Raw genomic sequence first — 27,669 nt, 5'->3', positions numbered from 1 at the left:
CAACCCACTCCTATGCCGGCCCACTGAGGCGGCTGATTAAAAACGCCACCTTGAGGGTGTCCTTCGAGAACCTGGCCTCGAAGAACCTCATGTAAGAGGCCGCTTGGATCAAAAACTCGGGGAGCCGGGCGGGGTCGCCTTTGAACGTCTCGGGAAAAGCCACCGGGCAGGCCGGCGGACGCACCTGGGCCAGCAGGCTGGCCTTCTTGCACAGCAGGAGGCGCACCTAGTCCATGAGCTCGCTGTTCTCCCTGCGCCGGGCATGCTTCTGCGTCAGGTGGTCCTGCATCATGACCGCCAGCGCGTCCATCACCGCCCGCCGGGATCGTCCCCGCCGCCGCCGCCGCGCCGCCGGAAGTGCGTGTCGTCGGGGGGCGGGTCCCAGCGGCGGCGCGTCCGGCCTCCGCGGGCCGGGCCTAGGGCGGGGCACCGGCGCGCAGGGTCGCCCTGACTGTTGGCAGGAGAAGCAGGAGACGGGAGGCATGAGGCCGACGGAGGCGGCCGGGAGAGGAGGAAAGTCGGGTAGACAGAGGCCAAGCCGCAGGACCGATCGCCGCGCGCGGCGGACGAATCTGACTCTGTGGCTGCGTGCAGTGCCGACTTCCGGTGGGCTCCCTCCGCGGACCAGCTTGCAGGTGCTTAAACGGGAAGCTCCCGCCCGCGAGGCTGCGGATTGGCTCCGCCGTCCCTCGCCTCGGCTCCAGAGGTTATTGAGGGTGTTCCCCATTCCTAGCTGTCCGCGTGTTTCGCCCAAGGCCTCACAGCCGCGAGGAGGCAAGTTTAATAAAGCCCTCCATGCTTCCAGACTATTCCATGCCGTGGGCCTTCCAAGCTGACAGGACGCGGAGCAGCTCCCTTGCATGGAGGTGCTGGCCGCCTGGTACCGTCTCGTCTGAGCCTCCTTGCTCTGTGAAGCGGATGCTTCTGCTTTCGGTTAGTTTGTTTTTGTTTTCCTGAGGACGTGAGGGACACCGAGTATACAAACTTACTCTGGCTACGAAGTCAGTGAAACGGTGGTGAAGGCTTCCTGAGTGCCAGGGTCTTTGGAGATGAGCTTGAAGTTCAGATGGTGGGCAGGGTCTGCGGAGGGGAAGGGGTCAAGTCTAGGTTTATACTGACGAGAGGAACAAATTCCCTCTGGTCCAGTCAGCCGCCCTTGGCAGGCGCTGGCCGTGAGCACTGCTCTCCGCTCCGACCTCCTTCTTACCCAAGCAGTCCCGCGTTTTTTCCACCCATCTGGCTTCTTCCTCTTAGCATGTGTTTTCAGCTTCCACACACTGTAGCATGTATCACTATTTCGTTCCTTTACATACCTGAATAATATTCCATTGAGCATAAATACCACAATTTGTTTATCCGTTCTTAGGCTGATGGACATTTGGGCTGTTTCTACCTTTTGGCTATTGTGAATAGTGCTTCTTTAAACATGTGTGCCTGTATACTTATATGAATCCCTGTTTTCACTTCTTTTGGCAATATACGTAGGTGTGAAATTCCTGAATCTGTGGTAATCTGTGGTTTAATTTTTTTGGGAACTGTCAATCTAGTTTCCTCAATGGCTGAACCATTTTACATTCCCACCAGGAGTGTACGAGGGTCCTGATTTCTTCAAATCCTTGCCAACCCTTGTTATTTTATTTTATTTTATTTTATTTTATTTTATTTTATTTCATTTTATTTTTTAAAGTACAGCCTTCTAGTGGGTATCAGGTGGTACGTCACTGTGGCTCTGATTTGCGTTAACTAATGACTAATGATGTTGAACATCTTTTTATTACTTGTTGGCAATTTATGTATCTTTTGGGGAGAGGTCTACTCAGATCCTTTGCCCATCTTTTATCTGATCTATTTGTCTTTTTATTGCTGAATTGTGAGAGTTCTTCATATATTCTGGATACTAGACCCTTATCAGATACATAATTTGCAAGTATTTTCTCGCATTCTGTAGATGCTTTTCACTTTCTCAATAATGTCCTTTCAGGCACAAACGTTTTTAGATTTAGTCCAGTTTATCTATTTTTCTCTTTTGCTTGTGCTTTTGGTGTCATATCGAAGAACCCATTGTCAAATCCAACATCATGAAGACTTAACCTTATGTTTTCTTTTTAAAGTTTTATGGTTTTAGCTCTTGCTTTTAGATTGTTCACACATTTTAAGTTAATTTTTGTCTGTAGTGTGATGTAGAGATCCAACTTTATTCTTTCAAATATTGATTCAGTTATCTCAGCATCATTTGTTAGAGAGGCCATTCTTTCCTTATTGAATGGTCTTTGCATGCTTATAGAAAATCATTTGGCCATAACTTTATAGGTTTATTTCTGGACTCTGTTCTATTCCATTGATCTATCTATCTGTATGCCAGTATCACACTTTTTTTTTAACATTTTTTATTGCATTATAATCGTTTTACAATGTTGTGTCAAATTCCAGTGTAGAGCACAATTTTTGAGTTATACATGAACATACATACATTCATTGTCACATTTTTTTCTCTGTGAGCTATCTTAAGATCTTGTATATATTTCCCTGTGCTATACAGTATAATCTTGTTTATCTATTCTACATTTTGAAATCCCAGTCTGTCCCTTCCCATCCCCCGCCCCCTTGGCAACCACAAGTTTGTATTCTAAGTCTATAAGTCTGTTTCTATTTTGTATTTATGTTTTTGTTTTTGTTTTTGTTTTTGTTTTTTTCAGATTCCATGTATGAGCAATCTCATATGGTATTTTTCTTTCTCTTTCTGGCTGACTTCACTTAGAATGACATTCTCCAGGAATATCCATATTGCTGCAAATGGCATATGTTGTCAGTTTTTATGGCTGAATAGTATTCCACTGTATAAATATACCACATCTTCTTTATCCAGTCATCTGTCGATGGACATTTAGGCTGTTTCCATGTCTTGGCTATTGTAAATAGTGCTGCTATGAACATTGGGGTGCAGGTGTCATTTTGAAGTAGAGTTCCTCCTGGGTATATGCCCAGGAGCGAGATTCCTGGGTCATATGGTAAGTCTATTCCTAGTCTTTTGAGGAATCTCCATACTGTTTTCCACAGTGGCTGCACCAAACTGCATTCCCACCGGCAGTGTAGGAGGGTTCCCTTTTCTCCACAGCCTCTCTAGCATTTGTCATTTGTGGATTTTTGAATGATGCTCATTCTGACTGGTGTGAGGTGATACCTCATTGTAGTTTTGATTTGCATTCTCTGATAATTAGTGATATTGAACATTTTTTCATGTGCCTATTGATCATTTGTATTTCTTCCTTGGAGAATTGCTTGTTTAGGTCTTTGGCCCATTTTTGGAGTATCACACTGTTTTGATCACAGTAGATTAGTAATAACTTTGAAATCAGGAAGTTTGAGTTCTCCAACTTTCTTCTTTTTAAATATTGTTTTGACTATTTGGGACCTCTTACTATTCTGTATTAATTTTAGGATTGGCCTTTCCATTTCTGCATAAAAGGCCATTGGAATTTTGATAGAGATTTCACTGAATTTGGGTAGTCTTCCTCAATATTAAGTCTTCCAATCCAGAGCCAGGGGTAGCTTTCCACTTATTTATGTCTTCTTTAATTTCTTTCAGCAACGTTTTATAGTTTTCACTGTACCCTGTGCTTGATTAAACTTATTCCTAGGTATTTTATGGTTTTGGATGTTACTGTAAATGAAATTTTTTTTCTTAATTTCCTTTTTGTGTTGTCCATTTCTAGTAGATAAAAATACAGCTGATTTTTGTGTGTTGACCTTGTACCCTACAACTTTGCTAAGTTGATTATCTGTAGTAGTTTTTTGTGTGTGGATTCTTTGGAATTTTTCTATATGTGGGATCATGTCATCTGCAAATACAAATAGTTTGACTTCTTTTCAACTTGTATGCCGTATTTCTTTTTCTTGCCTAATTTCTCTAGCTAAGACTTCTAGTGTAACAGAAGAAGTGATGAATGTGGGTACCCTTGTCTTGTTCCTGATTTGGGGGTGAAGACTTCAGTCTTTCACTATTGAATGTGTGATAGCTGTGGGTTTGTCATGTATGCCGTCATCAGCTTGAGGAAGTTTCCTTCTGTTCCTAGTTTACTGAGTGTTTTTTTTTTAAATCATGAAAAGGTATAAGATTTTGTCAAATGCAAGAACTCTTAACTAATACATTCTTCTTTTATTCATTTCTAAATCTTCTTCAATCAAGGGTATATTCATGGATATATTTTATAGGAAATTATCTTTCAAGTGTGTCTTAACCAAAAAAAAAAATTCTTATGACAAATAACCAGGATTATGATTTTTTTTTGTGTTTGTGGTTCTGTATATTCTCAAGATGTTTTAAAAGTTGTAAGAGAAAATACATTGACTGACAGTGCACACCTGCTTTGGACAGGGTTGTAGTAGAGAATGTTAAATTTATTAAATGGGGGTGGGGTGATATTTGCCATTGTGGGACTAGAAAGTCCAAAATCTGTAGGTCAGGCTGGCAGGCTGGAGATTCAGGAAAGAGTGGATATTGCATTTCTGAGTCTGAAAGTTGAAAGCTCAGGCAAAATTTCATTGTCATCCTCTGGAAGTGGAATTCTTTCTTTGGGAAACTTCAGTTTTTGCTCTTAAGGCCGTCAACTGATTGAATGAGGCCCACCCACATCATGGAGGGTAATCTGCTCACTTTAAAGTCAACTGATGCTAAATGTTAATCACATCCAAAAAACACCTTCACAGAACAGGTAAGCTAGTGTTTGACCAAATAACTAGTCACCATCCTCCTGCCAGGCTGACACATAAAATGAGCTATGTAGAACTTTGATCATTTTAGAATACAGTTTGAAGACATTAGAGGAAATAGCCTAAACAAAAATGGGCGTTTGTGAGAGAACTCATCTGAAAGTTGTTTTTCATTTGATTCATAATTCTTTTAGAAAAGAGGTTAAATCAGGAATAGTTCTAAATAGTTACTTCCTTTAGGCAAGTAAATGTATAACCCTATCCCTATCTGTGTGAAATTAATCAGAACATATTTCAAACTGCTAAAAGCAGTTCTGACAAAGAACAGTGTGATTATCAAATAAATGGTTGTTGTTTTTGTCCAGGATGTACCTTTACCATTCGTTCGCTCTCATTGGGGACTTACTTACAAGACTCAAACTGTGAGTCAGGAAGTAAGATGTCCCCTGATGTCACATTAGAAAGACTTGTGAGACTCATGTATGACAGGGACTTGATGAATGGATAACATGGGATTGAAATCACATTTTAAATGTGTATGTTTGTCTTGCAGATAACCGTGGGAGACAGTCCTCTTGCCTCCTGGAATGAATGGGCTTTGTTTTGACATGAGCCTCATATGAAGGTAACAGTCCCTTTCGACCCTTTGTGTCTGTAAGCCCCAGCTATATTCACCAACCTTTACGGATTTGTTAGGGGTATCAAATAAGTAATGCATGTGAAGGCATTTTGGAAGCCATCAAACATTAGAAGGTTGATGATCCAGATAAGACAGTGTCTTTACCAAAGAGATGATAAATGTCAGAGAATTTATCAGAGGCCACTTGTTGGTTTCAAAGCTTTACACAATATATAAGTGAATTTTGGCATTTTCGGTGGGAGGGTTGGCTTTATTGAATTTTCAGGGCTTTCAGTGTGGAAAGCAAAGCATGGATGAATTCATGGAATTCAAGGTTTTAATAGCAGAGGCAGTAATATGGCTTACATGACTATCAGTTTAACAAGATAAGTGGTCACTTCCTCTTTGAGGCCCCAGTCCTCCTTGGACTGACCGTGCAGCCTGGGACACAGTCTCCTTTTTTGGAGGCCCTGCTAAATCTACAGTTTCTTATCTATCCTTGTGAAAAAAACAAAAAACAAAAAAACTTACCTCCAAGCCTAAACAGAATTTTCAGACAAAATAAAACAAATGTAAAACATGTCCTTTGGGGCTTGAGTGAATTTTCAAACAGAACAAAACAAATGCAAAACTGGCTATGCTTTTTCCTGCTTTTCTCCCCAGCTCTGTTTATCTTACAGACCTAACCTTGAGGCTTGGGCTCGAAAAACGTTTCCCCTCTGCTCTGGCACTTAATTGAAAGCCTCAGCTAGCAAGACTTTAGCCTCTGCTTTGCATTTCAAGTGCTTGTTTTAAAATTCAAATGCCAAGAATTTGATTGTTTATTTTCTGAACTCAGTTCAGTCTCTCTCTAAAGCAGTAAGATCCAGACTAATGTCTACTTGGGTTATGTAAAGTAGTGTAAAAATCAATTACTGACTATGAAAACCATCAATTTCAATTTCCAAACATTATCATGCTACCTAAGCATTATTAGCTTATTCAAAGAATAAGTATTCTTCTAACTATTTTCTCCTTAGATTTATCTGGCAACTTCTCAGTATTTCTAACTATCCGTGGCTCCTCCCCCACCCCCACTGATGGAAACCAAGCTGTGTGATTCATTATCTTCTCTTTGTCCACTCACCTTCTGGGATAATCTCTACAGCCCCTGACTTCAGTCTCAGGGTTCTTTTACTTCCTCCCTGGGGATTGTTCAGCGGTCACTTACAGGGGTGCTCTTGAGACCTTACTGTCCTCCAGGATGCCACCTTAAACTCAGAAATCCAGCCTCCAGTCCTGCCAGCTGTCTTACTTTGCTCTTGGGGAGCTTGTCCCTCACCCTCGCAACTTCCAGTCCAGAATGACCTCTTTTTTCCCTCCTCCTTAAAGAGTTTCCCAAGGCTGAATTTCGTCCCCTTAATTTCTTTACCACTTGGATCCCATTGGTTACGTGCTTTCTCAACTGTTAAAGGAAAAATCCAACAATCATAAATTTTGAAAAGATCACATTGGTTTTACTGAGTGATTCATGAGTCAGGCAGTATCCAGATTCATGGATGCTAAGAGCCAAGAGCTCTGAAGAGCTGCTCGAGGAGAGAGATTTTTATAGACCAAAGTGATCAGGAGCAAGGAAATTATGTTACCAAATTGGTCAGGTCCTAGCCCAGGCTGAGATCCCGTGTCCAGGCCAGGGAGGTTCTTTTTCCAATCAGATTCACGCAGCCAATAACAAAACCACGCTGAAACTGGAACAGCACAGGCATTATTCAATAGCCAAAGAATGGAGAATAGGAACCTAGTTCGAAAATCAACTTCTCATCACAATTTGGGTGGAAACACTAAATATATAGGAGGGTTGAAGTAAAAGAGAGGAAATTACAAAGAGTGGGAGGAATACTTACGAGTTATCCGAGAACAGGGGTGTGGTTTAGACCCTGAACTGGTGCAGCTTTCCTTTTCAGTCTCTGTGCAGACAATCCAGCTGTCATGGTGCTGGTGGGTGTGTCACTTAGCATGCTAATTCATTACAGTGAGCGTACAATGAGGCTCAAGGTCCACTAGACGTCACATCCTCTGCCATCTTGGGCCTAATTGGTTCTAACCAGTTCTTGTGTTTTTTCTCTTTGCACTTCCTCCTGAGACTTAGATAACAGTAGTAGGTTTCTATCTGAGGGAGGGGCAGGGGTATGATTCTGGGGCAGCAGCCTTGGTAACAGTTATACTGGGCATTTGCTGATTGGTCAACAGGGTTACTCTCCTTACATGGAGCAAAGGGACATCTTGGAACGTAAACATACTACAAAATTTTAACTGTTCTAATGTACTTTTTCCAATAAGGAAGTTTTGCTGATGTTTCCTTTCACAAAATATAGCTTTTCATAGTCCATTTTAAAGACTCACGGGTTTCATAAACTGCTTCATAAAATGCAAACCTACAGAGACTTTGTCTTGTACTTTCTAAGCTGGCAAATTCTTTAACATTTCCCATTTCTTTTTTTAATGAGCCTAGTCATTTTTATTCTGCCTCCCCCTTTATTCCATCTTCTATCTTCATTTTTTTCCCCAAATTATGTCATTTCCATCTCTTTGTATTTTTACCACACTCTTGTTGAGGCTTTACAGTTTGGATAGCACAAAGATTAGTTTTCCAGTGTCTTTTTTCTCATTCAGTTTTTCTGTTTTCATGACTCCCTGTACCACATTCTCTTATTCCTTTTTAAATTTCTGCTTAATTCACCTCTAGGCTTTTCCTTAGGTCCAATTCAACAACTTCTAGCAGCTCTTAGGAGAAGAAAAGAGTTCTTCTCCAATACTTCATTTCTGTAATCATTTGAAACCTACAAAATAAGACATTTGGAAACAGTTATGGTTTAATGCTTCATAATGAAAAATGCTTCTTTTCAATCTGTTTCAACTGTCCTCAGAGATGCTAAAAATTATTTAAAATTTTAGTTGATTGAATAATGCATGTAAAATTAGTAGCTTGGAAATACTCTGGGTCTGGCTGGAACCAAGGTGAACTGCAAATCATGGCAACTGTGGGAATATTTCAGGATGGGTTTTCAAACTTTTCTATTTGTGAAAACTCTAAGGACAGAGTAGAATAAATGAATGTTAGGGGGAATGGTTAGGGACTTGGGGAAATCTCAGAGTTATAGCCCTGACCTGCCTGTGATGATTTCTCTGGAGTCTTCAGTTTAATGTTTATATGTCACATAAATCACTGCTTCATAGTGTATCCCTGTTTATTTCCATGTAAAATATTCTCCCAAGTCTCCAAGTAAAATAGTTGGTTTTATTAGATGATTTAAAAAAAATTTTTTTTCTATGCCTTTGGTTCATCCAGCACCTTGTTCAAGTCTCTGTAGGGGTAGGAATGCCCAGTTTGATAAGCTCAGCACCAGAGCAGGAAAGTTGGGGCATCTGGCCCAACATGTTTACTATCTTGCTTCCCATTACCATTCCCATCACTTACTGGAAGGGAGGATAATGGAATGAGATAGATGGTGGTGGAGGTGGTGGGCTGCCTCTCTGATAGATGACCATGTCAAAATGCAGTGGACTGAGGAGTGACTCACCCTGAGTGGAGGTGTTTAAAAAGAGACAGAGTGAGACTGTATTGGGAACTTAAGCCTCAGATGAGGGCTAAGACTGGATAAATGATCTATCAAAGAATCTGGCTCTTTTGATAAAGTAGAGGGGAATTTTTATTTTTCTCTGAAGCCTTCTATTATTAAATTGATCACTTACATTATGATGTAAAAAAACCTAGTACCATTTTTAGGATATTTAAATTAAACTATCAAAACAGTAATTCCAGTAGTAATAAAAAATTGGAGACAATATTGTTGAATGTAAAAAGTTTACTGAGGAAATAACTGTAAATAAAAAACTTATTAAAGTGCTGTGGTTTTATTGGGAATAAAATTAATTGTTCTTATTGAAATATAAACAAGCAAACACCGGACTGGGAGTATGTTGTCCTCTGGCTAGGTAGCAGTGGTGTGTTGGGTAGACAAAATGAAGAGGTGATGGGAGGAAGAAGGGCAGAGAACAGCTAAGGATGGGGCTGAGAAGAGAGTTTTACCTTCTGTCCTTGACCTTTCACATTGATTTCTACTGGATCATACCAGCTCCTGTTGCCACAGCAGGCTGATCAAAGGAGCTCTGGGACTTTTCCAGGCATTCTTTCTTCCTTTCTACTTGGCCTCTGTTGAGTTTGGAAGTCTCTGGGAATCCATCTGGGTTCCTCCCTAACATTTGGAAAGATGTGCTCTGATGTTGGAGGAGAGAGAAATAATTTCTCTCTTTTTAAATGATAACACATCTACAACTTGCTACTCAAAATGCAGCCTACAGACCAGCAGCACCTGCAGCGTGGACATCACTTGGGAGCTTGTTAAGAATTCAGAACCTCTGGCTCCACCCCAGTCTACTGGATCATGAACTGCATTTTAACAAGATCCCCGTGGGATTCATGTGCCCGTCAGTGTTTGAGAGTACTGATCTAGCATATTTAGTTTGCATTGCTATAGGGTGTCATCTATGTCCAGAGTGTCAGTAATTTCCTGGAATGTGTTTAATTGGGGCTGTGCTCTCTTAATGCATTATCGCATTTAATCCTCACAACGAACCTTCAGGATACTTTAATCCTTGCAGATAATACAGTTAAATCACTTATCAAAGGTCACACAGTAGTAAATGGTGAAGTTGTAGTACTTGGGTCTGACTGCTTGCCAAGCCTTTTTTTCTTTCCCTACATTATATTGCTTTTTTCTTGAAATTAATAATGAGTAATTACTTATGCATTGGGAGAATAAACCCATTAAGATGGTAAAAGAGAGCCCTTTTGATTGTGTTAAGAGAAGGAGGTCTTTCAGTCATTGAAAGATTATTTCAAATAGCGTTTCACACTTTGTCTGGTGATACAGCAAAGACAGAGTGAAGCATCATTGGTCCCTGGCTTTTGGTGTAACTTAGGGAAGTGAGAAGACTGCATCCTGGCGTGCACACACTTCATCCTGCCCATCAGCTGACTTGCATCTTGCTGCTGAGCCAGGCCCCATCTGTTCAAGCCTGTGTTGAGCCAGGTGCGAAGAGCAGTACTGACTGTTTTATGCTCTGACTGTCCATATGCCTCCATGCAAACTGTAGTTCAAGAGCTGTAAAACTATTTGCATTTTCAATCTATCAGATGGCTTTGAACAAATCTAGTGCCAATAAGGCTACTTGAATGCTTAATATTTGCCAAATGAGGGTGAAATGTATGGCCACCAACCAAATTATTAAGAAATATGGCATTTTCAGAATGGCTGGGAGAGGTGCAAGTGAGGAAATCCTGTAAAACAATGGAAACAACACTAATCACCCTTTGTTCTTGGAAAACTCCATTCAGCTGCAAAAATAGAGTCCAAAACCCAAAGCAACTGGCATTTGCTTTGAAAGTGAAGGATCCTATGTCACTCTAACTGGGGTTGTAACCCAGATGGGTAGTACCTGTTGTGGGCTGTCTCACACTACCCAAGTATTTCTTGAGGGAACTAGAGAAAGCTTTAAAATGAGCAGTGTATTAGAAGCATGAAGTGAGCGTCGGGACACGTCCCAGTATCTTTAGAGTAGAACTGTTGTACATGGGGCCACAGTTTTCCACTGGGTGAAGGCGGGGGAAGCATTAATGTTTCTTGATGGGTCCCAAGGCTTTTCTCACACTTGAAGGAAACTCTTTTGGCCCCACCTCTTACAGGGTGTGTATTTGTCTGTGGAGACCTACCTCACCGAGGTCTCTTTCCTCAGCGCTGGCCAGCCCTGCTGCCTCTAAAGTGATCACCTTGAGGGCCTCCAAGCTTGGGGGCTTTCAGAGCCGCCTGGGAGCGGCGCCTGATAGCGGCGCTCTCCTTACGCTCCTTAGCCAGCCTGTCCTTCCCTCCAGCGTCCTTTCTGACGTTAGCAGAAGATTGGGACTCTGGGAGAAAGAGGAGTCATGGACCCCAAGGACCTATTAACTTGCAGGCCCCACCCCTCTGTTCAAAGCCGACCCAACTCAGAGAACTCAGAGTCAGCCTCTAGAGTAAAGCTCTTTGAGTTATATATATTAAAAAAGGGCAAGCCCATCCTAAATGTCAGTTCGATATCCACGGGGGCGAGAGACAGCAGGTAATTAGAAGCAATTAACTGTCCCCCTGCCGGGAAGCCGGGCAATTACCTTTTCTCTCTTCCTCTTCCGTCCTTCCTTCTCCGTGGAAGCGGTAGAAGGGTTTTGCTCCCCAAGCAGCAGTGTACACTGAGCTGGCGCGGGAATGAGGGATGGACTGAGCAGGCATTCGCTCTCCTCCTCCCGCCGCCGGGTGGCCGCCGGCAGAGCAGTGCATTGTGGAGGCGGAGCGCGCCGCTGCGGGAGCCGCGGCCCCGGGATCGCGCTGCTGGGAGCTGTCCGAGGTGCTGACGGTCCCGACCCACAGCTGGCGCGCCCCCAGCGCGGACCCCAAGTCCTGGCCTTCTGCCCACCCTTCGTCCGTCCGTCCGTCTGTCTGTCTCTCCTACCTTGGGGCGCAGCGGTTGGAGAAAACATGGTGTTCGCTCCAGGTACACCTGCACCTTTCTCTTTCACCAGGTGTCCAGGAGGGGAGCGGGGAAGGGAAGGGAGAGAACAGGGAGAAGGGGCCTTTCCTATACTGCCCACCTGAGCGTTTTGGAGTTACTGTCTGTGAGCGGGGTCGGCAAGAGAGTGTCCCTCTCCTCAGTCCCGCCCCACCTGTCCTAACCATCTCAGCTGTTGTCTCGCCGCTTCCCGCCTAGCTCCTCCATGTCCCGTTGGACTCAGGGCCCTTGAGAACTGGGACGTTCGTCAGCGGCACAGGCGCCTACTTTAGCGGGAGTGGGGAGAGATGGGGCAAAGAGGAGCGGGTTTCGGGCTACTTCGGTAGGAACCTTCCTCAGTGCCACTTCCTCTTCTGTAGAAGTGGCACGGAGACCTGGTTCCTCGCGACCTCCTGAGGAGAGAAGAGGATAAAGCCCGGGGAGTGGGATGAAGGGCAGAAGAGCGATACTCCTCAAGGAGTTAGACGTGTGACTCCAGCTGCCGGAGGCTGCAGTACAGAGGCTGTTAACTGCGGCGCTGCTGGTGGTTGCAGTGCCTTTTTGGAACTGGCGGTGAAGGACTTTAGTCCTTTTGCTGTTCTCTGTGGCTACAAGTTGGCGAATAGTCAGATTTGCTGCAGTTGAGCGGCGCGCGGGCATGTGCGTGTATGTATTGGCGTGAACCCCACAGTCTCCCAGCCCGGAAATGGGTGTGTGTTTCAGGCGCGGTCAGGCTAGTTAGAGGGCGGCGGCTAACGCGTGGTCATTGTTAAGGTGGGAAGCTCTCTTTAGGGTAGAATCAAAGTCTCTCTCCTCCCCCTTAAATTACAGGCTCTGTTCTCATTAAAGACTGCTGTGGTAAAAATGGGAGTAAGGAAAAGAGTAGAGGGGCCTGGAATACTTTAACTGTGTTCTGATTCTTTAACCTGAAAGGTCGTTTTGTATTTGCTGTGTGGCCATGGGCCTCAGATAGTTGGGGAGGAAAGATATGATGCATTTCAAAAAGGTAAAAATTGAGTCTGGGCTTCACTGAATTCAAACAGCAACACTTGAGAAAAGGAAGCCTCACCCCGCCCCCTGCCCCCTCCAGCCTCCCAATCAGCATGCTAGCTGAGGAGGCCAGAATGAGTTTCTGTCAGTTCTGACACTCACCACAGGCAGTGACTCAGAGGAATGCCTCAGAGGAAAGCAAGCCCTTCTGCTGCCCATCCCAAATAACTCAAGGGGAGACATCGCTCTGCACCGGGAAGGACGTTCAATCAACATAGGATCTGTAAAGTTGGGAAGCACCAGCTCTCTTTTGCATTTATAAACTACTTCACACTTTATAAAGCATTTTCATGCCATTTATCTCATTTGACCTTCTAGTTACGATCCGAGGTAAGCAACATCATCTTTATTTTACCACCTACCCCAGTAGGCTGGTTACAGATAATCTCACCAGCCTCAGCAGGAGTTTTTGGACTTCAGATTCTCTTTTTCCTGGACCTCAGAGCCTGTCTTCCTGACAAAATGCCTTACAGGTTTCAGGGATAGCTGCCTTTTGGTCCAAGGTCAGATGTAGCCAAAGGCAACTGTTCTCATACTTCTGGGGTGGGGGATGGGCTGATGTTGTCCAGTTAGGATGGCTGGGTGATGTTAACTGGGTATTTTCTAGAAGCATGCTTGTGGGTGAAAGGTTGTGTGATGAGCAGTGCGGAATTTCTGGAGTGGACTGACTTGGCTTAAGCAGCCTACTATCTGGATAGGGCTTTAGTTTTCCATCCCCCCCACCAAGTTTTATATTAGTTCCATCTCTTCATAACTGTTAGAGATGGCATAAATTGACCTGAATTGGATATGTACAGAAACCTGTGGGGAAACACTTTTTGGATCATTTCCTCAATTTTGAGTTTCTCTTGAAAAGTCATAAGCATTTTAGGGCAATAAGAACGGGGTGCTAGAAATATTGCATCAATTACCTTTTCGTCTACTGATCGTAAGTCTTCTAACTCATTAGTGAAATTATTCTGAAAGAAAATCAGAGCAATGAATTGTGTTTTAACTTTGCCAGATTTTCAGCATTACAACCTCATTTCTAGGACTCTTGCTCTTCTAAATCTGTATAATCTGGGGATCCAGATATTTTTGTACTAAGTCAAGGGAAATACTCCCCAACCCCTTTCTCCAAGCCAGTCTGACACTCGGGAAGGGAGGGAGCAGAGGCAAGTGCTGTGATTATTCCAAAATTAACAAAGAGTGCTGGATAATTCAAGATGAGTATAATAACAAATTAACAATAAGCTGGTCATAAAATTGGGTCAGTGGGTACTATGCCCTCAAAACCCCTTGTAGCTTTGTGGATTTCAGCAAAAGGAGACAAGAACCCTGAATTCTGGTTCTGGCCTTGCCTGTACGGATTGACCTGCCTCTAAAGGGCCTGCTGCCTCTTTGCTTACCTTTAAAAGCAAGGTGAAAGGTGACAGAGATTCATGAAGCAAGTTCCAGTCCAGAAGTACACTGGAACGAAGGAGAAGTAACTTTATTTACCTCTAGTTGCAATTCACTCTTGTCATATAGTATAAAATATTCTTGCATTCTCTTGTTTCAATTTATCTACAGATTGTAAGGAACAGGGCTTGGGTTGGGCAGATCTTTGGGTGGTTTTTCAGTTCCCATAAGGTAGACAATTCAGTTGTACACTTTTCCTCCTTCTTATACTATTCATAGCCTTTGTAACTTAACAGGGTTTTGGTTTTGGCTTACCAGTTTTAAATCCCTTCAAGATAAGGGCCATGGCTACTACTTATTTAATAATTCAGTTACCTGAAGGCGATCACTCATTTCTCTTCCCTCTATAGGAATTACACAAAATTAACAACATTTAAATGAGAAATAAATATATATATTACAGATATGTTTAATTTCTCTGTAAATACCAAATATCCCTAAACATAGGTGAAACCAAGCTGTGGGCAAAAGCCAACAAAAAAGGCCAAAGTCATACCCTTGGCTTTTCCTAAATATCTGATTTGTTCCTCCTGTTTTCTTACTCCCAAACTGAAGGTAAAATCCTTCTTTGTAGATCAGTTTGCGAAGATTTAGAAGCATACCACCAGTGCTAGAGGGAAGACAGTGACACGAACATGTGAAAAAATGTTTTCACTCCTGTGCATGCTATTAAACAGGCTACTTGGTCTGTGACTATAGCAAAGCTTCCACTTGAGAGAAAAGAAAAAAGCTCTGGGAAGAGATGTCTGGACTTCCCATATGATGCTGTTGGTTTTGTGTGGGGACTGTCAAGGCATTCTTACCAATTTGTGGATGGAGTCAAAGTAGAAGAAAGAAGATCACTGTTGGAACATTGTTGTTGGAAGTGAGAAAGCACCCAAGAGAATGCCAGGACATTTCCTGTCCTGCCCCAGGATGAGAAAGAAGATGCTCACAAACTCAAACGTCTTTTCATGCCATTGTTTTACCCAAAGAATTCAAGACACTGAACAATCAGGTTAGCAACCCCTCCTCCCTTGAGGAAGAGCTATCAAAGGATAGAGTCTGGAGGTGGAAAGTGAGGACACAAGTTTCCTTATCTCTGGGACAGTCCTCAGTGATTAACACATACTTCAGGGATTATTGAGCTTCTCTGCCGGTGAACCAAATATATACTTAACTTTATTTGGGTTGCCTTCAAGTAAAATGTATTGTCCATAAAAAGGTCATTCTCTTGCAAATGAATTAGTCAAAGTATGATAAGAATTTCAAGGGGTAATAAAAATGGTATAATTTTGAGTAGACAGCCAGTTCCTTGACTTCTAAAATTAGTGTGAGAAACATTTAGCAAAAATAGTTCTAGAGAGAGCTATCAAAAGTATTTAAGAAAATATTTACTGTAAGACAGTTACAGCTTTTATTTATTTATATAAACCTCTTACCAGTTCCTGAGAGATCCATGAATAAATAAATTATATAGCAGACTGTCTTAACTGTAAAGTTTATAGTCTGCCAACTCAAATTCTCTTCTGTTGGCATAAAGTTTTTTTTTAACTTTACTAATTTATTATTTTAAGAAATGTATATACAACAAGCATTTAGTCCATAATGAGTTGATTTTAGGATATGGTGTGAATTACAGGTCAAGTTTAATTTTTTTGCACCTGAATATCCAATTGTTCTAATACCATTTTTTGGAGAGACTCCATTTCTCCATTGAATTACCTTTGTAACTTGTTAAAATTAATTGGCTCTATTTGTGTGGGCCTATTTTTGGACTCTTTATTCTATTTTATTCATCTTATCCTTCCAATGACACCACACATGTCGATTACTATAGCTTTACAGTAAGTCTTAAACTCAAGTAGTGGAAGTCCTTTGATGTATCTTTTCTTCCAAAATGGCTTTGATTATTGTAGTTCCTTTGCCTTTCCATATAAATTTTAGAATCAGCTTGCCTATACCTACATTAAACTCTGCTGATATTTTGATTGGAATTTTGTGAACTCTATAGACCAGTTTGTAGAGAATTAGTATCCCAGTCATGTCGTGTCTCCAATCCATGAACACGATGTCTCTTTATTTATTTAGATCTTCTTTGATTTCTTCCATGAATATTAAGTAGTTTTCAGATTTTGCAAATGTTTTGATAGACTTATACCTAAGTATTTCTTTTGGAGGGAGCATTTAAATGGCATTTAAAAACAATTCAGTTTCCAAACATTCATTGCTAGTGTAGAAATGGGATCGATTTTTGCATGTTGACTTTATTTCCTGTGATCTTACTTAACTCTTTCATTAGAGGAGCTATTTTGTAAATTTGTTTTGATGTGGGCAGTCATGTTGTCTGCAAATAGAGACCATTTTATTTATTTATTAATTTTTTCTCCCAGTTTTATACCTTTTTGCACTGGCTAAGGCTTCTTTTACTATGTTAAACGGGAGTAAGGAGAGTCACCATTCTTGCCTTCTTTCCTCTGGTCTTAGAGGATAACAGGCAGTCTTTGACTAGGAAGTGTGACGTTTCTGTAGATACTCTTTCAGGTTGAGGAAGTTCCTTTCTATTCCCAGTTTGCTGTGCATTTTTATCATCAAGATGTTGTATATCGTTAAATATTTCTTCTGCTTGTAATGATATGACCGGCTGGATTTTCTTGTTTAGACTGTTAATATGGTAGATTGCATTGACTGATTTTCAAACAGTGAACCAGCCTCACATTCCTGAGATTACATTCCTTACACTCACCTACACTCATTTGGTCATGGTATTATTATTCTTTCCATATGCTGAAAGATTCAACTCATTAATATTTTGTTGAGGATTTTTTTGTCAAAGTTCATGAGAAATGTTGGTCTATAGTTGGCTTTCCATACACTATTTTTGTCTGGTTTTGGTATCAGTATAATGCTGTCTTCATAAATGAGATGGGAAATGATCCCTCCTCTTTGATTTTCTGGCAGAGATGGTGTAGAATAGTATCATTTCTTCTTTAAAGTTTGGTAGAATTCATCTATGAAACCATTGGTTTCACTGGGCCTAGAGTTTTCTTTGTAGGGAGCTCTTTTAACCATGAATTAAATTTTTTAAAGAAGTATAGGACCATTCTGTTTATCTTGGCTGAGTTTTGGTAGCTTTTAATGAGTGAGGCAATTTCATTTAATCGCTTGAATTTATATGAATACATTTCTCTGTAATGTTCTCTTATTATCTGCTTAATCTTTGTGGGGTCTATATTCTTAGCTCCCTTTTGTTCCTGATAGTGGAAATTTATGTGTTTTATTTATTTTTCTTTGACAGATTGGCTATAGGTTTGTTTGTTAATTTTTAAAAATCTTTTCAAAGAAACATCTTTTTGTTTCATTGATTTTCCTGTTTCCAGTGTCATTGATTTCTGCGCTTTATCGTTCCCTTCTTACTACTTGCTTTTACTTTGCTCCTCTTTTTCCAGACTTAAAATGAAACGTATTGTTTATTTGGGATCTTTTTTTTTTCCTAATATAAGTATCTAACACTATACATTTCCATCTAAGCATTACTTTAGACTATCTTACAAATTTTAATGTTGTATTTTTATTTAGTTCAAAGTATTTTCTAACTTTCTTTGATACCTCCTCTTTGTCCCATGAGTTATTTAGAAGTATGCTTAGTTTCCAATGATATGAAGATTCCTTACATGTCTTTCTGTTATTTTATTTAATCCAGTTTAATTCCATTATGGTCTGAAAAATAAGCTTTCTATGGTTTCAATTGTATTAAATTAGGGAAGGTTTATTTTTGAGACAAAGTATGGTCTGTCTTGCTGAATGTCTCATGAGCACTTAAAAAGAACGTGTATCTGCTCTTTTTAGGTAGAAAGCTTTATAAATGTCATTTTGATACAGGTGGTTGATGATGTTCATTCTTCTATATTCTAGCTGATGTCCAGCCTACCTGGCCTATTGATTACTAAGAGAGGAGAGATAAAGCCTCTAGCAAAAACTGGATTTTTCCCCTTTTGGTTTATTACTTTTTGCTTCATGTATTTCGCTGCTCTGTTATTTGGTGTATACACACTTAAGATTGTTGTATTTTCTTGGTGATTTGCCTCTTTTATCATTAAATAGTGTGGCCTTCTTTATCTCTGGTATTTTTTCTTGCTCTGATGTCTATTTTGACTGATAATAATACAGCCACAGCACCTTTCCTTTCATTAGTGTTTGCATGGTACAATTAATTCTCATTATTCATGGATTCCATATTTGTTAGTTTTCCTATTCACTAAAATCTATTTGCAGAATAGATTAATTAAAATCAGTACATGCAGACTTCCTCTGTCATTCAAAGACGTGTATAGAGTGACAAATTTTGAGTTGCCTCACGTGCATGTTCCCAGCTGAGGTTGAATAAGGCAATGCTTTGCCTTGTTTTAGCTCTCATACTGTAAACAGATGTGCTTTTTGTGGTCTATTTAGCTTTTTACACATTTGTGCTTTTTGTTGGTGATTTCCCCTCTTTAATGTGGCCCTCAAGTGCAGGGCTAAGGTGTTGTCTAAGGTCCTAAGTACAAGAAGGATGTGCTGTGCCTTACGGAAGAGGAAATTGTTAGCTAATTGCCATTCAGGCATGAGTTATAGTGCTGTTGGTTGTGAGGTCGATGTTAACAAAGCAGCAGCTTATATTAAATAGGGTGTCCTTAAACAGAAACATATGTAAAACAAAGTTATGTATTGATCAGTTGACAAAAAATATTGTGACCAGAAGCTCACAGGAACCTAATCCTTGTATTTCCCTTGGGACCAGTGGTTCCATATTTGCTAACTCACTGTTTGCAGCGACTTTATAGACTATAACTACTGTAAATAATGAGAGTTGACTGTAAGTCATTTTACATCCTTTCACTTTTAATATCTTTATCATTATATTCAATGTGGGTTTCTTGTAGACACCATATTGTTGGGACTTGCTTTTTAATCAAATGTATAGAGTTTAAAGGTGGTTTAAGTTAGCTACTGACTGTCTAGATGTCTTTCTTCTATAATTACTGCATTTTCTAGTTCCCCATTATCATTTAAAATTAAACAATATTTCATCATTTGAAAATTTTTGTTGTTACAGTTTTAGAAATTTTAATAAGCATAGATAATCAAAAAGAAAATAAAAGCCACATTATCCATCAGTAACAACTGTTAGTATTTTATATACAATTTCTCAGACTTTGTCTCTGTAATTATATCTCTCCCACTTTTTAAAACAAAACTCTGTCCTGAATGCACATTATTTTTGAACATGATTGTTTACACAATGTACCAATATCTTTTCATGCCATTCAGTTGTCTTCTACACATCATTTTAAAAAATGACATAGAGCAAAGTTATCATTATTCTCGTTATTATAGATGACAAAAGTAAGGCTTAGAATGCCTGACCAGTTTTATGTTTCAGAACCAAGATTTGACATTGGATACACTTATTTTCTATACAACAATAAATAGCAAGCAACAAATAATTTGTATACTAGGGTTAGAGACAAAGGAAAAGAGATAAAACTGGTCTCCTTTGGAGAGAATCTCTGTATATTGAGTGCCTCTTCTTCCAAGTTAGAGGACACAGCATACTCTCTCAACCACACCAAAAAGGGCTTTGTCCTTTTCTAATTCCAGGAATGTTTATCTTCGGGCTGCTGTCGGTGATGGAAAGTGAAACAGTGGGCAGTCAGAACTGCCAAAAGTTGACCGTGAGAATAAACAGATCTAACAAATTTCCACAGTGCTTTATAGTTTTTAAAGCATTTATATTCACTATGTGTCACATGAAGAACACTTCTTGGGTTGAGAATTAATGGCATTGGGTTAAGCATAGTCTCTCCTTCTCTATAAAGCTGATGAGACTATTTCAGTTATTCTGTAACTACTCAAATATGAGGCAAAGTTGGTTGCTGCAGAAGCTTGGGGTTTGGGGACAGACAGGCCTGGGTACAAACAGTTCCCCTCTGCCAGGTCCACACTTAGTGGCATTGGCTAAGTCATCCAGTCTTGCTGATTTGCTCATCTGTTAAATGAAGATCATAGTATCTATTTTCAGAGGGGTAATGAAGATAAAGATGCAGTGCCTGGCCCACAGAGGGCTAAACAGTAGCTGTGACTGATGTTACTGTTTTAAAAGGCAGTAACAAATAAGGTGTGTTTTATATACAAATGCTTGTATATGATTTCTGTCTTGGGGAGCTATAGAGTTGATTCTTTCTGTAGAAGAATCCTGACTTCCTGATCCACTGTGTTACCTGGGTAGAGGTCATGAAACTTTAAAAGAAAATGCTATGTCAAGCTGAATTAATGAGAAAGCCGATGTTGGAGTTTATCCCCGGATGAATAAGTTATAAATCGCAGAAAGTTGCTGTCTAAAGGCTTGCAGCTGCATGCTTGAAAGCAGATGGCCATCTTGCTGATCTGAATCACTCTAATCATCTCTAAATTTGAAAGCTGAACGATGACTTTCTGATAAGAGTATAGGGCATTATAATTTTAATATTTAACTATTTAGTTAGGGTACATTTGTACTTTGGGATTTGAGGTATGTTTCATATTCTCTATGCCTTTTTTTCCCCTGGAGACCCAAGTTCCCATTCTGTGATCTTATGTCATAGCCATGCACATATCCTTAGATACTTTTTTTTGAACATGATCTTTGGTCCTGCATAAATCTTAGAAAGAAAGCTGTAAAGTTTATTAGTTGCAACAACTCCATAGTCATTAGCTAGCGATTAGGAGAAGGGTTGGAGTTTTTCTTCAAAAGTTTCCCTGACTTGCTGTGCGACTAAGTGATGTGCTTTCTGTACCTCTTTCCAAAACGTTTACTAAATAGTCCTCCTCAGCATCTTTGAGATTTAGCATCTTAGTTCTTAGCATAGACATTTGTTGGTCAGAATACTTGAATACAAGAAGATGCAAAAGAATTACATTTGTAGAAGACCTACTATGTGCTAGGTATGTCATATGCATTTTTTTAAAAGCAAAACACAACTTTTATAAAGAAATGCCAAACTTAGGAACTGCCTTCCTTTAATTTGTGGCTAAAGTGCTACTTCATGTTCTAAATAGTCACAGATGATCTACTTGCTGAAATTAGTAGATAAAACTGAAATTCCTTCTCCTTTTCCTTTAAAAATTGTGGACTTTTTCCCCCTCCAAAATGAGAGAAATCGTGCTTCTGGTACTTAAGAAATACATTCAGATTATGAATGTAATGTCTCTGTTCTGGACACCTGTCATAGACCGCGTATGATGGGTCTGTCTGGTATAGAGACGGGGGGCCTCTATAGAATCCACATCTGTGTTGTCTGACAGAAGTTGCTAATTTTTCTCTCTGTGAAATTTATTTGTAACACTCTTATGTACTTATTTTTGCCCTTCCATTTTAATTTTACATTTTTGGGAGAATAAAAAATGAAATTGTATCTTTATTGCAGTACCATAGATGAGACTTTGATCACCCCCAACCAGGGAATTTAGAGTGAAGTTCTCTATGGGCTTAATTGCAATCTGAATCATCAGAAGAGATGATTCTTTTCCTTTAAAAATTGTGGACTTTTTCACCACTTAATCAGGCCATGCTGTACAAGTCAATACATAATGGTTGCTTTGCTCTAAAAATAACTTCTGTTTAGAAGGACAGCCTTGAAAGCTTCATTTATCATGCCATCTTTCTTGTGCCTTCGGGGCAATGCTAGTAGGGTGGAGGTCTCAGTCTTGAGAATGGAGCTCAGGAAAAAGAACAGGTATGACCTCTCCTCCTCCCAACACCTTCACCAGAGCAGAGCTCTTAGTGGGAGTCACTTGCAACCTGGGCTGGGGGAAGGAGGGATAGCAGCCTTGGTGGGAAGGGAGCTGGGGGTGTCAGAAAGGCCATAGATAGCTGAGTGGGGGGGTAATGCTTTTAGATAATTTCATTTATTTATTTGACAAACCTTCACTGCCTGTCTTCTCTGAGCCAGACACTCTCCTAGGGGGTGGACACTAGGACTTGAGTACACAGAAGTGCACAGAAGCAGAAGTGTTCAAGAAGAGGTTCTCCAGGTGGTTGCTTGTGCATTTGGGCTGAGGACCAGTGATCTAACTTCAAAGGGCAGGCGCACCAGGCAGGCAGCTTGCCTGACTCTTCACTCCTGTTCCTCATGTGTCTTCTCTTCTCAGACTGAGGCCTGTATAAGCTGGTATGTGCTGGATAAATGAATGAACGAATGAGTTAATGGTCATCTTTCTTTTCCCTTCATAGTCGTCCCATTAAAGTAAAAGGCAAGAGAAAAGTCTAACTCTGCTGCCCACAGTAGGGGCTTTTCAGCCAGGCCCTGCTCTGGTGGAAGGAAGGCACCTCTTCTGGTCATTGGTAGGACTGTAGGATGTTAGATACTGGGAGTGGCCTTGTCCCACTTGTTCCCGGTGAGAAATTAATCACTGAATGATCACAGCAGTCAGAAAAGCAGGGTCACATGTCAGTTAGCAGGAGGGGCCGTACACCCATGGGTGGACAAGTCCCACCTTGGTAAGGCTCGGAGTCAAAGCCAGGTTAGCAGCTTCTCCCGTGCGGAGCATAAAGACCTAGAGGGGCAGCAACCAGGGATTTGCACTGAGGACTTTGGGATGAGATCCGTCTTATCCAGTGGTTTGCTCACGGGCATGACTCTCAGATGGGTGTGGAGCTGCAAGTGAAGAAGGAATAGGGCAGAACTCACATGTATGCCAGGGATTCCACCCAGCCACGTCAGTTCTGTATCCTCCGCAGTGATGTTCTAAGTAGCTTTTGGTGTTCCCACAGTGGTCTGGGTCAAATGGGGAAACAGGGTCATTTTTCGCGGTTTCACATTTCGGAAGGGCATAACAGTTCACATTTCAAATACAGAAGAATCCAGATAAGTATATTATCAAATGCGTTTTCCCTCAGGCTTAAGATATATTTTCATTTTATAATTTAACTTAGAAGCAATTTACATTTGAAAAAATAAGAGAGTATATTTATTATATAGAGAGTATTACGTACAGGGCATGAGTCTGAAAACAAATGTTTAATGCTATTTAATATGCTGAGTGTCCCACTTGGTTTTGGGAATCCTGGGATTGAACTGAGTGAAAAAAAATTTTTGTTATAATACTATTAATGTGATTATATATATTTACTGTTCAAAATGATTTTTCTTCAAAAAAATTTTTAAAGTGTTTTCAAAGTTAACGTATGATATATACAGGCAGCATGGCTTTAGAAAACACTGCATGGCTTGGAATCAGAAGGTTGGCTTTAATACCAGGACTTTCTGCATACCTACCCTGTGATTTGGGAAAGTTACTTAGTCTTTCAGAACCTCCGTTTACCTAGTAATGGAGTAGTGATAATAACCCCTTTTGTCATGTAGGGTCAAAATAATGGTTTATAGAGAAATTATTTTAGAATATACTCAAGAGTCTGCATCAAACAAAAATTTGAGTTATAATTTTTATTTAAAATTTTTAACCTTAACTAGAGGCTCACCTTGCATGAATCTATAAGAAAAAAAGTCCCATGGTATCGTTAAGCATGTAACACCCTTTTACAAGCCCACTGCTGCCACTGAGCTAGCTGAGGTGCCCGCTGGGGCCTGGCCTTTGGGAATTGCTGTGTTTTGCTGCCTCCCCGAGACCCACACACCCTAAAATCTCAGCTGGTCTCTGAGTGGAACTGTGTATACTTTGGGAAGAACATGAAGACCTTCCAGGGGGTTCATGGCTGCAGAGCATGTTTTAAGGGAATTGGTTTCTATGTCATTATTTTAAATGTCTTAAAATTGATTTGCTGGAGAAACCACCTGTGGTCTGCAGGGTCCACTGTGTTGCAACCACTTTTATGATTGCCCTTCTCTCTTATACAAAAAAAAAAGCTATGTCTCACCCTTCTCTATGTTACAGTGTCCTGAAATGGAAAAATCTGGGAGGCACCAAACATTCAGGGCAGGGTCTTACATGTTAGTGTTTTGTCACAGCACTTGGATTCTACGGAGTCTCCCAAACTGAAGACACTAGCACCGGCAGGCTTTACTGTCTAGGGCTGTGGTTCTCAACCCGGGGCAGTTTTGTCCTCTCCTCCTTCTCCAAGGGGGCACAGGATAAGGCGTGGAGACATTTTTACTTGTCAGACTGAGGGGTGTTACTGGTCGAGCCAGCTACAGAATTTGCAGGGCACAGTGCAAGATAGAAATGTGGGGCCCCTGGTTTGAAAAGCAGGACAAAATGTCACTAAAGATACTAAAACAGAAAGCTTTTACCTTTCCTATTTGGTCCCCCTTCCTTCTCCTCCCACTCCCCCCTCAGTTAGTAAGGCTGTTTTTAATTGTCTATTTAATATCTTCCTAAGAAAAATTAAAAATTTAAATGATTAGTATGAATTGTACCATTCATCTTCAAACCATGCACTACTAGTTTTAACTAGGGTTTTTTTTGGGGGGGTAATTAAGTTTATTTATTTATTACTATTTTTTAATGGAAGTACTGGGAATTGAACCCAGGACCTCGTGCATGCTAAGCACACACTCTACCACTGAGCTATACCCTCCCCTCCTGCACTACTAGATTTAAATACAAATATAACTTGTCTGCCAAATCTATGAAATTATACAACTTGAATTTTGTAGCGTGTATGTGCATATATATTTCTGACTGTAACACATTTCTGCACAAAACTTAATGAACTGTTTTTATTTCACTTCATGATGTGCACCTGTTCTCCCAACGTGCTCTGCTCTAGGCTTACTGATGGGGCAGGAAGGACTGAAAAAAAGGAACTGAAAATCATCCTATGTTTCCCTTTCCTTCTGTGCCACTATTTTCAGCACAGGTTGCTGACTAAGGCGGGGGAACAAGAACAAGAAAGAGTATGAGAGGGTCCCTTGGTCGTTCATGTTTCTTAGAATGTCTTTGCCTCCTTTCTGTGTTCTGAGGAAGCTATGGTTCTAACAGCACGTGTGGCCTCCCCCCACCCCTCACTCAGCTGTAGACATAACACACCTTGTACCTGCTTTGAGCATCACTGAACTCACACACGTCATGAGCCACTGGAATTCTGTGCTCATGGGGCGTCACTAAAGCTGTATGCATATGTGTGTGGGCCAGTGAGAAGTGACACCTGCCCTTATCTCCTCTCTGCAGACCCCTGTTCCATCATCCCATCGAACTTCGCTTACAAAACTCAAGTTCAAAGATAAGATTAAAAAGAATTCCAAGGGGAGGAGGATATAGCTCAGTGGTAGAACGCATGCTTAGCAAGCATGAGGTCCTGGGTTCAATCCCCAGTACCTCCATTTAAAAAGAAATAAACAAAAATCTATTACTCCCCCTCAAACAAAACAAACAAACAAAATAAATAAAATTTTAAAGTATTTGGGAAAAAAAAAAAAGAATTCCAAGATGGCAACGGCAGAGCATTAGATCAAGCACAGGATCCTCCTGGTTGTGGGGCTCTGGCTGTCTGCACCAGTCACACGCCCACGTAGCTGGCCTCGGCTCCTGGCATCTAGCCCCTAGTGGCTAGGTATGCAGCTACATATCTTGTGGTACCCAGGACCGCCTCTCACATTGAAGGCACTGTCTCTAAAGAGCATCTGAGTAGTGCGCATAAGGCCGGTTCTCTCTTTTTCCATAGAGTTGTTCCCGTGGTGGGTTCTGCTCTGTGTTCCGCAATGTCACAGTCACTCCACCAGAGACCACCACTTCCTGCTCTTAGAGGGGAGGGACTGTTTACTCTGCGGTAGTTGGAGCCCTCAGTGCTTCATCTGGGCAGTTTTGCTCACTACGTTTTGCTGTCAGTTTGTCCTGGTAAGGGTGGACAGGTTCTCCAAGGTGGTGGGTCTTGACCGCTCCTGGAGGTGGAACGTGGACCTCAGGGTCCCTGTAGGCAGTGCTTCCTTGAAAGGGAATCCTCATGAGCACAGCTGCTCACACAGGACAGGCAGCCCCCAAGAGCTTGGCCTTCTTTTTACGATGGTTCCTGGGGTCATCATAGGCCAGGCCGGGTCGTCTCCAATACGAATCCGCAGCACTATTGCAACTAATCTACAAGGTAAAAAAATGTTTGTGGGGGGAGGAGATAGCTCAAGTGGTAGAGCGCATGCTTAACATTCATAAGGTCTTGGTTCAATCCCCTACCTCCTCTAAAAATAAATAAATAACTATGTCCACTCCTGAAAAAGAGGGAAAAAAATGTTTGTGGAAGAAAAAAGCTGGCTTAGGCAGCCAGAGAAGGTAGGGCAGGGAGCAGAGAGCAGGTACGGGATGAACAAGGCAGGTGGGGGAGGTGGGGTGGGGTGGGGTGGGCTCCAGGGCAAGTGCTCCGAGCATCTTTCTTGGATTGTTGCTTTCATGTGCCAGGAAGAGGGCTAGGATGGGCAAGCAAAGATCCCAGACAGCCCAGAATTCATCCCCTGCCCCCTTATCTGGCTGGAATTCCATTTCTAGGTCTCTAACCACATGCAGCAGATGGCGGGGGTGGGGATGATACCAAGGTTGGGCCAGGCTGCCAGGTGCCAGGTGCCTGAGTGGCACTTACTGCTGCTGCCCACCGCCGCTGGTGTGGTCCAGGGCTTAGTTGAAGGCAATTCCTTGAAGCTTCTCTGAATTCCCAGAGCTTGGTTCACATTAATTAACCATTTATGTTCTAGACCTGGGCTCCTGCAAAACAGACGTGACCCCTGCCCTTGGGGGGCTTGTCGTGCTTGGGTACAGAGACTGAAAAACAACTGCCTGCTGTCTTGACTCTGTTTTCTCCGTCAAAAGAAAGGACATGATTTTATTCCAATTAGAATAGAACCCAAACCAGCCCCTCGTTTCTATTTTGGCTCACAGTCGAGTTGCCAGCTGCCTTTGTTGGGCATTTATGTCACTGATGGCTGTCCTTCTTGGATGTGGAGAAAATGTCAGTATCTTGAACCAATGATTTGGAAAACAAAAAATATACGGAAGTTGAGAATGCTACAAAATACAGTACAACATACACACACACCAAAAAAAACCCCACAATGCGCCATGATTTGATATTTAAAACTTTTTGTTTAATCTCACAAAAGGCTCTCAGCAAATGTGTTCACTGGGTCCGCAGGAAATTCACGTATATTATGCAGCAGTGTATGGTCAGTCAAAGCAAGTTCTCCTGGGAGAGAGGATCTGAGCATTTCCATGGTTAGTAATGATTAGGCTGGTTCTCTTACGCTCCTTATTTTGCACATTACAATGTCAACTTGCAGGATCTGGATGATTAAATAATTTTTAACCAGTTGTGAAATGAAACTTTCCTCATGCATTGTAACTCAGACAAATGT

General features: G+C 41.3%; 1 non-coding gene across 1 annotated transcript in view; it reads left to right on the top strand.

Moving 5' to 3' along the window:
* The first annotated feature begins 181 nt into the window (after window positions 1-181).
* The window catches only part of LOC116285332 (uncharacterized), a 30,390-nt gene continuing 2,902 nt past the window's right edge, over window positions 182-27,669 (top strand). Inside the window, exons 1-2 of the transcript XR_012063901.1 lie at window positions 182-933; window positions 5,264-5,335. This is a non-coding gene — a transcript (uncharacterized protein). The remainder of the gene's footprint in view (window positions 934-5,263; window positions 5,336-27,669) is intronic.

Source organism: Vicugna pacos, chromosome 24 (genome assembly GCF_048564905.1).
Source record: "Vicugna pacos chromosome 24, VicPac4, whole genome shotgun sequence".
Taxonomy (NCBI): domain Eukaryota; kingdom Metazoa; phylum Chordata; class Mammalia; order Artiodactyla; family Camelidae; genus Vicugna; species Vicugna pacos.
Note: the sequence above shows the minus strand (reverse complement) of the source record. Positions and strands in the feature narration are given on the sequence as shown.